The sequence below is a fragment of the Opisthorchis viverrini genome, assembly GCF_000715545.1.
Source record: "Opisthorchis viverrini unplaced genomic scaffold opera_v5_99, whole genome shotgun sequence".
Taxonomy (NCBI): Eukaryota; Metazoa; Platyhelminthes; class Trematoda; order Opisthorchiida; family Opisthorchiidae; genus Opisthorchis; species Opisthorchis viverrini.
Genome location: NW_008751754.1, coordinates 847,115 through 858,515, shown reverse-complemented (window position 1 = coordinate 858,515; position 11,401 = coordinate 847,115). Strand labels below are relative to the sequence as shown.

Genomic DNA, 11,401 nt, shown 5'->3' with positions numbered 1-11,401 from the left:
GGTCTGACGTAGGCCCCATAGAGTATTTGGAAGTCCATGCTAGTAGTACGGGAGAAGGTGCGTCGGATCATCCGTAAAATGGCGAATGCCTTTTGGTCCTATTTCTTATGGTGCAGTGAGAAGGACAAGTTTGAGGAGACCCAGATGCCCAAATCCTTTTTATCATCTATTCTCATGATGTTTTCTGGTCCTTTCTCACCATGCACGACAAAGGCATTCGCTGAGTCTGCTCCAAACGACATATGGACGCACCTTTCATCATTCAGATGAAGGTCCAGTCCAACGACCGCTGCTTGACAGCGTCTACATCCATTTGGAGGGCACTGGCATTGGAACTCCAGGATTTCAAGCCATCCGCAAAAAGTAGACATGGACTCGCAAGAACGTCTGGGAGGTCGTTGACGTAGATTAGAAACAGGAGTGGTCCAAAGACGGAGCCTTGAGGAACTCCAATGGAGACCGGTGCTGGGGCCTATTCTCACTCGGAATGATCTGTCTGATAGGATCGCGTTGATCCAGCGAAGGATTTTACCTTGAATCCCGTAAGACTCGAGTTTGTGGAGCAACGGGACGTGTGGGACCCTATCAAATGCTTTTGAGAAGTCGAAAAATATGGCATCCGATATGAGTCCTTCGTCCTTGGCTTGGGTTAAGCTGTCCATAAACACGAGAATGTATGTCACGCAAGAACGGTTTGGGAGAGACCACAAGCAGACCTATCATCAAGGTGAGCCCGTTGGTAGGCCAAAACACGAACACAAAAGCTACCTGAATGCCGGTTACCAATGCAGCGTCCGAAGCGTTATACATGGGTTCATTTTACTATACTGATTTGCGGATTGAGGAACGAGGATTTCTCCCAAGCTTCCTGGGTCGGGTGTGATCTTGTCGTTCAGTTGCCTCCGTTCACCTGAAATGCACAAACGATGAAAGGATGTAGCGCTACTCTTTAGGTTCGCAGTGCAGGCGTCAAGCTTGCAAGCAATAGGATTTAACCTAAAAAGCGCTTAACAGTGCTTTGAATTGAGTACTAGGTGTAACGTTAACAGCCATCGGATTAAGGTTTTTCCACCAATTACCCGAACTGAGAATAAATGTTGCTGGATAAAATTGTGGGGTATAAACTTGAAAATCCTCTTACCATGTCTCTGCCGCGTGCTAGTTGTGCCAACGGCGAAAAACCGGCTCACCAACATTTGTTCAAACAGAGCGAAAGTATTATGTCTCTTTTGATACGATGGTACTCCAGTGGACGGAGGTCGTGCACCGCGGAATACGCACCATAATCAACGAATTTAAGATCGACTACCTATTTCTTCGCAGCTCTCTTGACGTGCTCAACGAGGGTTACGTCTTTTTTCGTCCTGGGCAGCCTCGTCAGTCGACATTTACCGGGAGCGGCCTGACTTAGGCCTGACAGAATGTCTGGAAGTCCGGCCGAGTAGTTCGGACATATGAAAAATGTATGTAACCGAGTGAGAAGTCATCGTTTCGGGTGGGCTTGATAAAGAATCGGAATTTTAACCGGGCAACGCCTAGCTTTTGGCACAAAAGCTTCATCGTGCCCAGTGTGTAGTTCATCAATTTGGCCAGATATTAGGGCAGACGGAGAACCAACCCGTGAGACATTTTAGTAGTGCACTAGATCAGTGTTGAGTGTGGGCTGTCAGCTCCTGCCGATTAGCCTGGTTGCCTATATGTTGCAGTGATGGTCTGAGAGAGCTTCAAGTGAGTTCCGATCGGGTTTGGTTCTTAAATCTTGATGATTAACCGCGGTTATTGCTGGTAGGTTGCATTGGTCTTCATGGGTCTGAGAGTGACGCGACAGTGTGGTTGAGGAGAAGGAAGGTGGGTGAGGTTAAGTGCATGTAAATGAGGACCACTCCTCCTTGTGATAACCGCATCAAAACACACGTCATCTCGACAAATCCAAACCTATTCTCCCCACGCTTGCCAGTTCCACGACTTGTGTCGCGCTGATACTGGGACGCCTGGCAATTTCTACTGTTGCGGTCATCAGTCTCTGTGGTGTGGACCGTGGTCATCGCTTCAAAACCTCGAACCCCTTTGAGTCAGTTTTATGTCCCGAGTCCAGTGCACGTCCGCCCCATGGCAGAGTATTTCAGTAACGCTTGATATTTATCATCTGCGTCTCCCGGTGGCTTGTTTATTTCCCCGTTGTGATCTTTGTTTCTGGTGAAAAATTCCCTTTCCGTCAGTCCTATATAGACTCTGGTGCAGTCGTTGCACAAGATTTTGTGCACGCTAATTATGTCTGTCCGTGTGCGGTCCCTTCAATGCACGAGTGCCGAGTGCAGAGTGTTACCCCTTGGAGAGCCACTGTCATGATAGCCTCGTTTATAATCCTTCAAGTATTTTTCGATGTTCCGATTCGTATAGAATAACAGCTCTCCAAATCCATTCCGTTGGGTTTGCTACCGGCGAAAAGAGAAAACCTTTTCCCTACGCAGTCATTTATTAGAAAAAACCAACAAAGTAGTTACAAGCTATTGGACAGAAAAATAAGTTTTCCATGTGCACAAAAATTCAAAAAATTGCAGTGTAGTAGTAGAATGCGCCGTTACGCCATACCCAACACCTTTAGTAAAAGGCGCTCAATCAAAATTAATTAACAGAACAACAGGTCGAGCCCTCTTTCATTCAGAATGTTCCATCTAACAGGTATTCTTAATTCAAAATCTAATTCTCCGTTGAATTCAGCAGTGGTAGGTGTAGGGGGTGATCGAATGCTTTCGTGGAACCGAGAATTACTCTATTCGGTACGTGTTCTTTGTGTTGTCTATGTCCGTCACGAAAGAACTGCTTTGGGAGGAATCCGTGTTGTGCTAAGGAACTCAAGTTGTTGACCCTGAGGTTAGTAAAGATGGCCCGCTTCGGAATGCCTTGCATCACCATGCAGTACGTGGTAGCGAAGCCAGTGTCTCTCTTGCGGCAAGGCAATAGGTGGTTACCAAATCTGTAGACTGGCGTGATAGGCGATTCCTTCTAAGCAGAAGGAAAGTTGCCCTCGTTGAGAGGTTTGCATAGCACCAGGTAGAAATAGTTTGCCAGTGTGAGCAATGTTTCATTCAGGAACCTTGGAGTAACCTTGTCTGGTCCGAGTGACCTAAAGGCGCTTGTCTAATGTCACAGTCTGGATGTTCCCCATCATACGGTAAATAAAACTTTTATGATAGTTATCATTGTGTAATGGTTGATGAACGTCCTTCACCATGATGACTAAGTCGGTTGTTTAATTTACTGTTGACAGCCATGGTGAAAAACGAGCAAAGGAGAATCAGGCATAGAATTCAGCCTTTGTGGAGCCCATTTCTCAGTCGGTTGCTTGTACGAAGGTTTCTGACTGTGTTTGGCAAATTCACGCGCACTTGGGGGAGAAGAAAAAGAACGGAGCGGTAAGGGAACTTCGAGGGGATTCCTCGCCGTTATGGCTGTGGAGATGTTTTTAGATGAGCCATCGTTTTATTCCCTTTTTGTGGCATATCTATTGCACACTCATGTGTGGAGAGCGTTGTGTATGCAATTCAGGCACAGCACTTTAGTATAGACAGAATGTGTGTTACATATGGAAAGCGAGGCACACGATTTTATAAGGCGAAATATGCAGCGCAGCTCGACAAGAAAGGCAATTTGGGACGACCACTATCATAAGAGCTATTGGCCTCCTGATGATAACCCAAATACAGTAATTCACTCCAGAGCATAACGAACTTATATAATGCCTAAGCCTGGTAGGGGAGTCATCGCGGTCAAATTTAGGATAAACCAAATAGCGTCCTATTTTCCTTTTTGTCCTTATGGAGGAGTAAGCTTCCAGAATCTCTTCCAGGGCGCTGTTTACATGGTGCACAAATATTAATGGTTGCAGAAAGAACACTCAGAAGCTTCTAGATGATTTACCAAATAAGGAAAAACGATATACCTTTAACCCGTAAGGCTCAACAAGAAGTGAGTTGGATGATGTGGTTTTGCCTGTATAGTCACAAAAATTTCACGTTTGGAAATGAATAAATGTGCCTGAAATAGATCCGAGATTGTAGACTCCGGTTCCACGAGGATCAGTAGTAAGCCTGTAGAGTTAAGGCCATCGTGGTTTGACGACACCCTGGTAATAATACCTAGAGGAACTGGACCATGATCACATAGCTCCATGGGGTGGCGAAAGATGCGAGTAATAACGGCAGCACAGAGGCTGTATCGAAAGCAGTGATCAATGTAATCAAAGCCAGAAATAAAGGTGACTCCATTCAACTGTTCACATAATTTAAGCAAAAAATAGCAGAATGACCCGAAAATTTGGTACACGGGTTGAACGGGTTTTTCCAAGAATACGGGTGGCTGAACCGAAAAATATGGTGGGAGTTGAATTGATCAGCGAATGCTAGAAGGAACATAAATATGAGGGCGCTACTCACGTCTGCTTTGTTCATATTTCTCGGAAAGATGTTTGGAGAATATTCACAGTTTTTGTTCGATCCCTGTTGCCGATCAGATGAAGGAGGCTTCTTTTCGTCCACTATTGTGAATATTTCTGGCAAACCGTTTCTAACGGCCTTGTGCGGGCGCATTGGCCGCTCGCGGTAATTTTTGGGGCACCGAAGCTCCGAGATACCTTCCACCCTGAAGGTTACCACATGACATGCTGTATAACAATGATGCCATATGCAGCATGACGTCTTGCTTTCCGTGTCAGTGTCGTATTTGGAGACGCCGCCTAATTTGAATTAACTGGTAAGGCGGACTAAGTTGGATGGCCTACTTTTAGATGGAGAATCCACGTTTATCCTCTCTTTAACGAGCCAGTGCTACCAAGGCCCTGCCTGGCGGTTGGCTGCTCCTAGCATTTCCCAATTTTCCTCAGTGTTAAAATTAAATCACTGATGTGTTTGCTTCTGATGCCTATGGAACCGCTTCAGCTTAAACTTTCTGGTTTGTCCAAATCGCCGGAACGTCAGCAGACTTGCTACAAAGTACGTAAAGTGGGCTGATTCCAATGGAACTGCTTTCATCTTGTCTACCTCCTTCCCTTGAATGTGTGTTTTATGTCTTTTTGCCATAGTGGCTTGAGGAATCCGACGTACTCTGGACTACGCTAAAATCCAGCTATCTGAAATTTATAAAAGCTTCAGAAAGAGTGCCCCCGATCCCCACATACAAACTACCCGGCAACACAAAGGCGTAACTTCTGGGGATAATGTAGCCCAAAGCATATTTTCTACATACTACCGATTTTATCCAATAAGGAGTATTTCGTGCCTTAGTTACGCCCCGGCATCTCTTACGAAGTAGATGCTCGATAGAATCACATAGCTCGCCGTCACTGGGTCCTCTGACTGTGCACAACGGTGAGGGACTGATTGGCCTAGGGCTGTTCACGCAGAAGCGTATAAAAACCGGATGCAACCCAACCGCGCTTCAGAAATGATCATTATTTGGCTCGAAAGTTGATTATATCACGATAACGCATATTTAAAGGGGACCTTGGTGGCATATTTTGTGCGTTTGCCATGGATTGTGGTCGGGATATATGGTGCTACAAGCTTGAAATGCATTATGGATTCCCCTCCATTATGTGCAACCGCAAGTAGATGTAATCAGCATGCAAAATAATACCACGTACACAAAATAAACGCTGTTTGGAAATTCCCTCCGATAACTATTCGGCAACCTCTAAGGCTCGAATATCTAATCCCCATTATTAGCTGTGGCGGCTAAATTCCTTTCATGCTGCTTAGAGTGACCAAGCGTGCGAGGTAGTCATGAACCGCCCATGCGGTCAATAGAAGCGCACACGGAGAAAGGATATTTCCATCATAAATTCTTCCTGCGAGGCCATACTCTTAATAGAGCACAGGTATTATTTGGATGTTCATTTTATTCAAATGAGCGCACGGATAACAGTTTATGCCGTGTTAGAGATTAGTTTACAGTCACCAGGTGCACCATGCATAAAGTAAATACAGTGTGAAATATACAATAACCCAGGTGATGATCTACTGCTTGGGTATGACCGATAAGGGTTCTTGAGTAAAGATCGGGATGCGGAACGTATTTTTCTTGCATTAAAGTTGCTACGTGTGTTCTGTAATTGTCCACCAACTTACGGGGTTCGGTTGTTTTTTGCATTGCGTACCCCTGTGTAGTCGCGCTGGGATAAGTCGCACGCGCAGTTATTGTGGGTAGGGCAAAGCGAGTTGTGGCAATCCTCGTTTGACACCTGCACAACTTGAAGTCAATTCGAACCAATGTGGATGATGTTCACAAGTATGCCTCGCGATGCAGGCGGTGGCTGTGTAAACGAAGTAGATGAAAAAACGTAGTGCAGGTGTTGTCGGCAAAAATTCAAGTGGGACAGGACTTTATTCACATGATTTGTGTGTGCACGAAAGGTGATGCCTTACAAGCCATGAATTCTTTTATGAAGAACCGCTTAATGTCCTTGAAATTTTCCATGTATACACAAGCTGTACACCTTCGCTGTGGCAGGTGGCACTGGAATCAGCAATCTTCCGTTAATGGGGGCATTTGTGATTTACCATCGTATTGACTGCAGAAACGTAGGAAACACCACTACTAACGATTGGTTTTTGATACAAACCCTCAAATATTCTTATCAACCAACGTGGCTGCCCTGATGTTCAGAGGCCACACGTTTACACAACTGTGCCATGGATATTGCCACTGCCATTGCCCGTTGTGTGGAGATTTACATGTGCCCTTACCAGGTGAGTGCCATATGGCACTGAAAACACTTTCTTTAATCGCCAGTACTTTCCGTAAACGCATCTCCCCTCCGTCAATAGATCAGAGAAAACGACACCGTGGGGTAGGCCACGTCTTTGGAAATCCAACCGAATGCATGCTGTAGGACTGCTGTGGTCAGTTTATTCTTCCCAACCTCGCAAAAATTGATAAAGGTTAGCGGAAATCTAGTCACATATGTAGGCTTTCTAGACCTTGCTATGGAACCACGAGGCGACGAAGATTTCGTCTGACTTCAAAATTACTGAATACATCAATGCCCCTGGCTTTACACTCGAGCTTGTGTGCTGACGTGAGCCCTCAGACTATACTTACGTGAAGTTCATTCCGGAAGTTTCAACCACACTAAGAATGCTAACCGATGACAGCCAAGCCAATAGCCAAAAAAGTTAAATGTTTGCATTTTACTAAGTGACATTTGTTTACTCGCAAAAAATTAGTGCTAGTAGGACCCAATACAGATGTCGGATACGACACGGGATAAGTAACTGTAAAATACTGAAACCAAATGATAGTTTACACATGCGAATCTCCCAAATGTATGTAGTTTCGTTTCCTGCTCTAGCGGGGTAAACTCGGCGCCAAATACTCGCCTACTCACATGTCTGCTAAACCTTGAATTCTTTGAATCCTGAATATCAATTCTTGGTTACAAAGTGAGAACTCTCTTGAGACTGCTTGTTATGCGCCCCCTTTAGATTATTCTTTGTTTGCGTCCAATAAAGAGTATGGTCGATCACTCTTGACACCCCTTAATCAGTGCAGGCAAAGATCATTCTTTGGGGACAGTGGGACCAATGGGGCAAACGGTGCATCCTTATAACTTCAAGATATTACAGCGCTCTTGTCAAAGCTATAAACGGAATCAGAATCATCGTTGAGTGAAGGTAGTTTGTATAAAACGGGAAACAATTGGATCATCCACTGCCCTCCGCCTGGAGCGTCAAATAAAAACGGCATTTTTATAAGCCACAGGTGCGGTCATAGAAGAATAACGATACACAGGTTTGTGATGGTGAAAGGCCATCGTCGGTCAAGGCTATCAACACGGTCAAGGCCTCACAGTGAGCAGAGCTCATACGTGCGGGCCCAGCAGTTGCAATCAACAGCCAAGATAAGCGATAAAACATGTGGCTATGATGGCAAGGAGCCACCACTGGCCAAACGTTCGGGCTATTTTATTGCTCTTTTTGGAGGAACGAATCTTGGTGGCATTCTCTTTATTACTGGCGAAGGGCGCTTTTCGGGTTGGTAGCAAATTACATCATACTGCCTAAGAATGCTGCGTTACCTCCCGACTAATTCCGCATATCTGAGGATCGGGACTGGTCAGGACTATGCGTGGCGGCGCTCATGTGGCATAGCGCATCAAGTTATGTTTAAATATTGTACTTGGAACAGTGTCAGCTTTGCAGATGACGTTACGTACCATGCTTCTTTGAGCCAATTAATTTGACTTGCTACATCTGATTGGTGGAGCAGGTCGAAACAGCATTCGGGTGTCCACCCGAATGGATTTCATCTGAGGATTATTTAAAAGTTGCCGCCATCTTTGAGAACACCGAGGATCGTTAAACTTTACAGCGTTTTGCATTTGTGCCAGTCTGGTACACCAGCAGTAACATACAAACCGGCGGCACTTGGTGACTCTGAAAGTTTTCTCATTTAAACAACGAGCTATGGGCTGTCCGAATAAGAGCCCCCACTTCAAAAGCTCATAATTCTGCTAAACTCAATTTCGGTTTGCTTCTAGTGATCGGTCGCGTGGTCTCTGAACCAGAAGAGCGAGTCACAGCTGCAATTTAATGCAACCAATCAGCTTGTTGACTGTAGGTGAACGGCAGTCGCTGAAACGCAAGCACATCCGACCCCGGAAACTTGGGCGAAAGCCTCGATCACGTGTACCAATCCGTGAGTCCGTTTGTCCGTGGTGCTTGAGTGCCAGGCGTTCCATAAAAGCAATGCTTCAGTTTGAGCTTCAACCGTTACGAATATAATTTCCCAAACCGAACCCAAGCACAATTATGGTGCATTTCGAGTGTGGCTGTCGTAGTATGTACGCTATGCGACCGGAAACTTGGCGAAAGCCTCGATCACGTGTACCAATCCGTGAGTCCGTTTGTCCGTGGTGCTTGAGTGCCAGGCGTTCCATAAAAGCAATGCTTCAGTTTGAGCTTCAACCGTTACGAATATAATTTCCCAAACCGAACCCAAGCACAATTATGGTGCATTTCGAGTGTGGCTGTCGTAGTATGTACGCTATGCGAGGTAGGTATTCACGACAATTTCTCTGGCTGAAAAGCATAGACGAAGCTCATGAGCCGAGGCCCAGTAAGCAAGGTTGTACATCACCAATACTTAATTATAAATCAATCCAACTGACACAGTATACTACAGCTGTTGATAAGAAAATTTGGCAAATAACATTCCCGGCTGTCCATATGGGCGGCTCTCGAGCATTAGTGGGCATCGTTTACACCAGAATGTGGTTATGACAAAACAGCGCGGTAGATCAGCAACTCAATGGCCGTCTGTCTTCAAACATTACTCCCTTTTGATGTATTGGGCAAGTGACAAATAGGTCACAAGACTCCACCAGTTTTGCGGAGAGATCTATCAAATCCACCGTCAGTGCGAACAACTTAAGTCACGTACCCCAGTAAATACGTCACCGGCGTCTCAGGGCGGCCAAAGATGGCAACTCGAAAAATTTTCGCCGAACTTTTTCATTGCCTTTTTCGAAACCCTTTGCAGCCGGACGAGGCTAACGGTGGCAATCACAAATTTGTCGAGGCATATTTGTTGGCTAACGTACTGCCTCTGTGAGTAATCGCTGTGACTGCCTAACCTCATGGCATGCGTATTATTGCCGAACGCCGCATATAGATACCAAACGCGTCGTTCTTACGACAACATGCTGCATGGCCAGAAGATAACAAGGTTGTTGCAAAAATATAAATCTATTAGTGATATCATAACAGCATCGTACATTGTTTCGGATTCGCCGCAAGGCGGCCGTCTCGCGTCGCAGCTTCCGGTTTCCAGGGATTCGATCAAAGGCTCCCTTCAACCAAGACTGGATTGATTTCTCAATGAGATCCACTGCGACACTCGAATGTGCGGCCACGGGGCACATTGCATCTAAAGTGACAAGTGTCAATGTAAAACAGTTACCTCACCCTTTGTGAGTGTTGGCAACTCTGTGCTTGATATGGGTCTTTTTTCGTCTCCCTTCGACCACATCAGACGATCTGCGAACTCCGGAGCAAACACTGCACGCAGCATTTTCCGAACTGAGACCTAGCTCTAAAGATCTCAGCCGCACATACAGCTTCTCCAAGCGACCCAAGGTTTCTTCTAATATTCGATTAGGCAATAAAAGAGTGATATTAACTCACTTCGGAAGGCCTCAGCTTTGACGGCCTCGTTACGCATTTCATCTAGGTATGAATTGGGGTACATGATTGAAGTTTACCTCGAAACGCAGACAGGATGCGCACTATTTTTCTGTTTGAATAGTCTGGCACACGCAATTTATCGGAATCGCTTGTCTCCTCACTGAAGTCGTTGGTTCGTTCCATGACCCGAAGAGGTGGTGGCGAAATCGCGGATGACTGGTGGCCATAAGCCGAACTACATTTAAAATATATATCAAACTGAAATTATGGCCGCACTTACTCAATGGGTGAGGACAACATTTCGGGAGGGGTTGCGTAGGTGAACCTTTTGGAAGTTTTCTGAGATGGGTGTTTCTCAGCCCCTTCACCAAGTGACGAGTACTTTGGGTTGCGTTTTCTGAAAAACGGACCGGCTATTACCAAAAATTACCTCTCGCGGATGCCATAATACAGCCCAAAGTAGGTCTGCGGCTCCGTGTCTGAAGTGCCATCGCTGGGGTTTAGCATTGCACGGAACCGGACTGCCTCAGAGTAAGCTCCTGAAGACGTGTAAAGGCTCAATTAGATTTTTTGTGAAGCGTACCAAACTTCTTGATGACTGCAACGGAGCGCGTGATACCGCTTGAAGGCATGCCCTCTTTGTTTATTAGGGCGCGTTCCATTTCTCCGTAGTCATCAAAGGTTCTCCATTCAATGGTTCTTTCGTCGATAAACCACTCTTCGCAACCAATCGCAACTGCCCGTCATCCAAGAACTTGAAAACTGTGTACATCTGTAAGAGATGCAGGCACGTGAGCAAACTCATCAACAAATTTTTCCAGTGTTTAAAACCGATGGTCAAGGGTACGTTTTATTTTTCAAATATAAATGAATTCATCATTAACAGGAAGTGCGAAACATTTACAAGTGGTGCTACTTAAAGGCCGAATGAAGACACGTTCATTCAGCCGACTAGCACGGAAAATAAGAATATCCCGAGACTGTAACGGAAAAGGAAAAAAACGAACTATATCAAACCTTCTAAAGTGGAAATGGAGGGCCGTAAGTTTTACAATAACACACGGGTCGCCATCAACAAGAATTGCATTGTCTCGTGTCGAGCAAGAGATAAAAAAGAGCGGAAAAGTAAACCGTCGGATAGAACGGGTGCACCTCCTCCACAGTCATCTGTCAGCAAACAGTCCAGCGTGTCAGCAGAAGCTGATGCTGACCGTTCAGCA

At 45.5% G+C, this 11,401-nt stretch overlaps 1 protein-coding gene across 1 annotated transcript in view; it reads left to right on the top strand.

The window, feature by feature from the left end:
- Positions 1-8,672: 8,672 nt before the first annotated feature.
- The window catches only part of T265_05286 (hypothetical protein), a gene marked incomplete at both ends in the record, with an annotated part of 15,987 nt that continues 13,258 nt past the window's right edge, over positions 8,673-11,401 (top strand). The window contains one exon of the mRNA XM_009170261.1: positions 8,673-8,694. The remainder of the gene's footprint in view (positions 8,695-11,401) is intronic.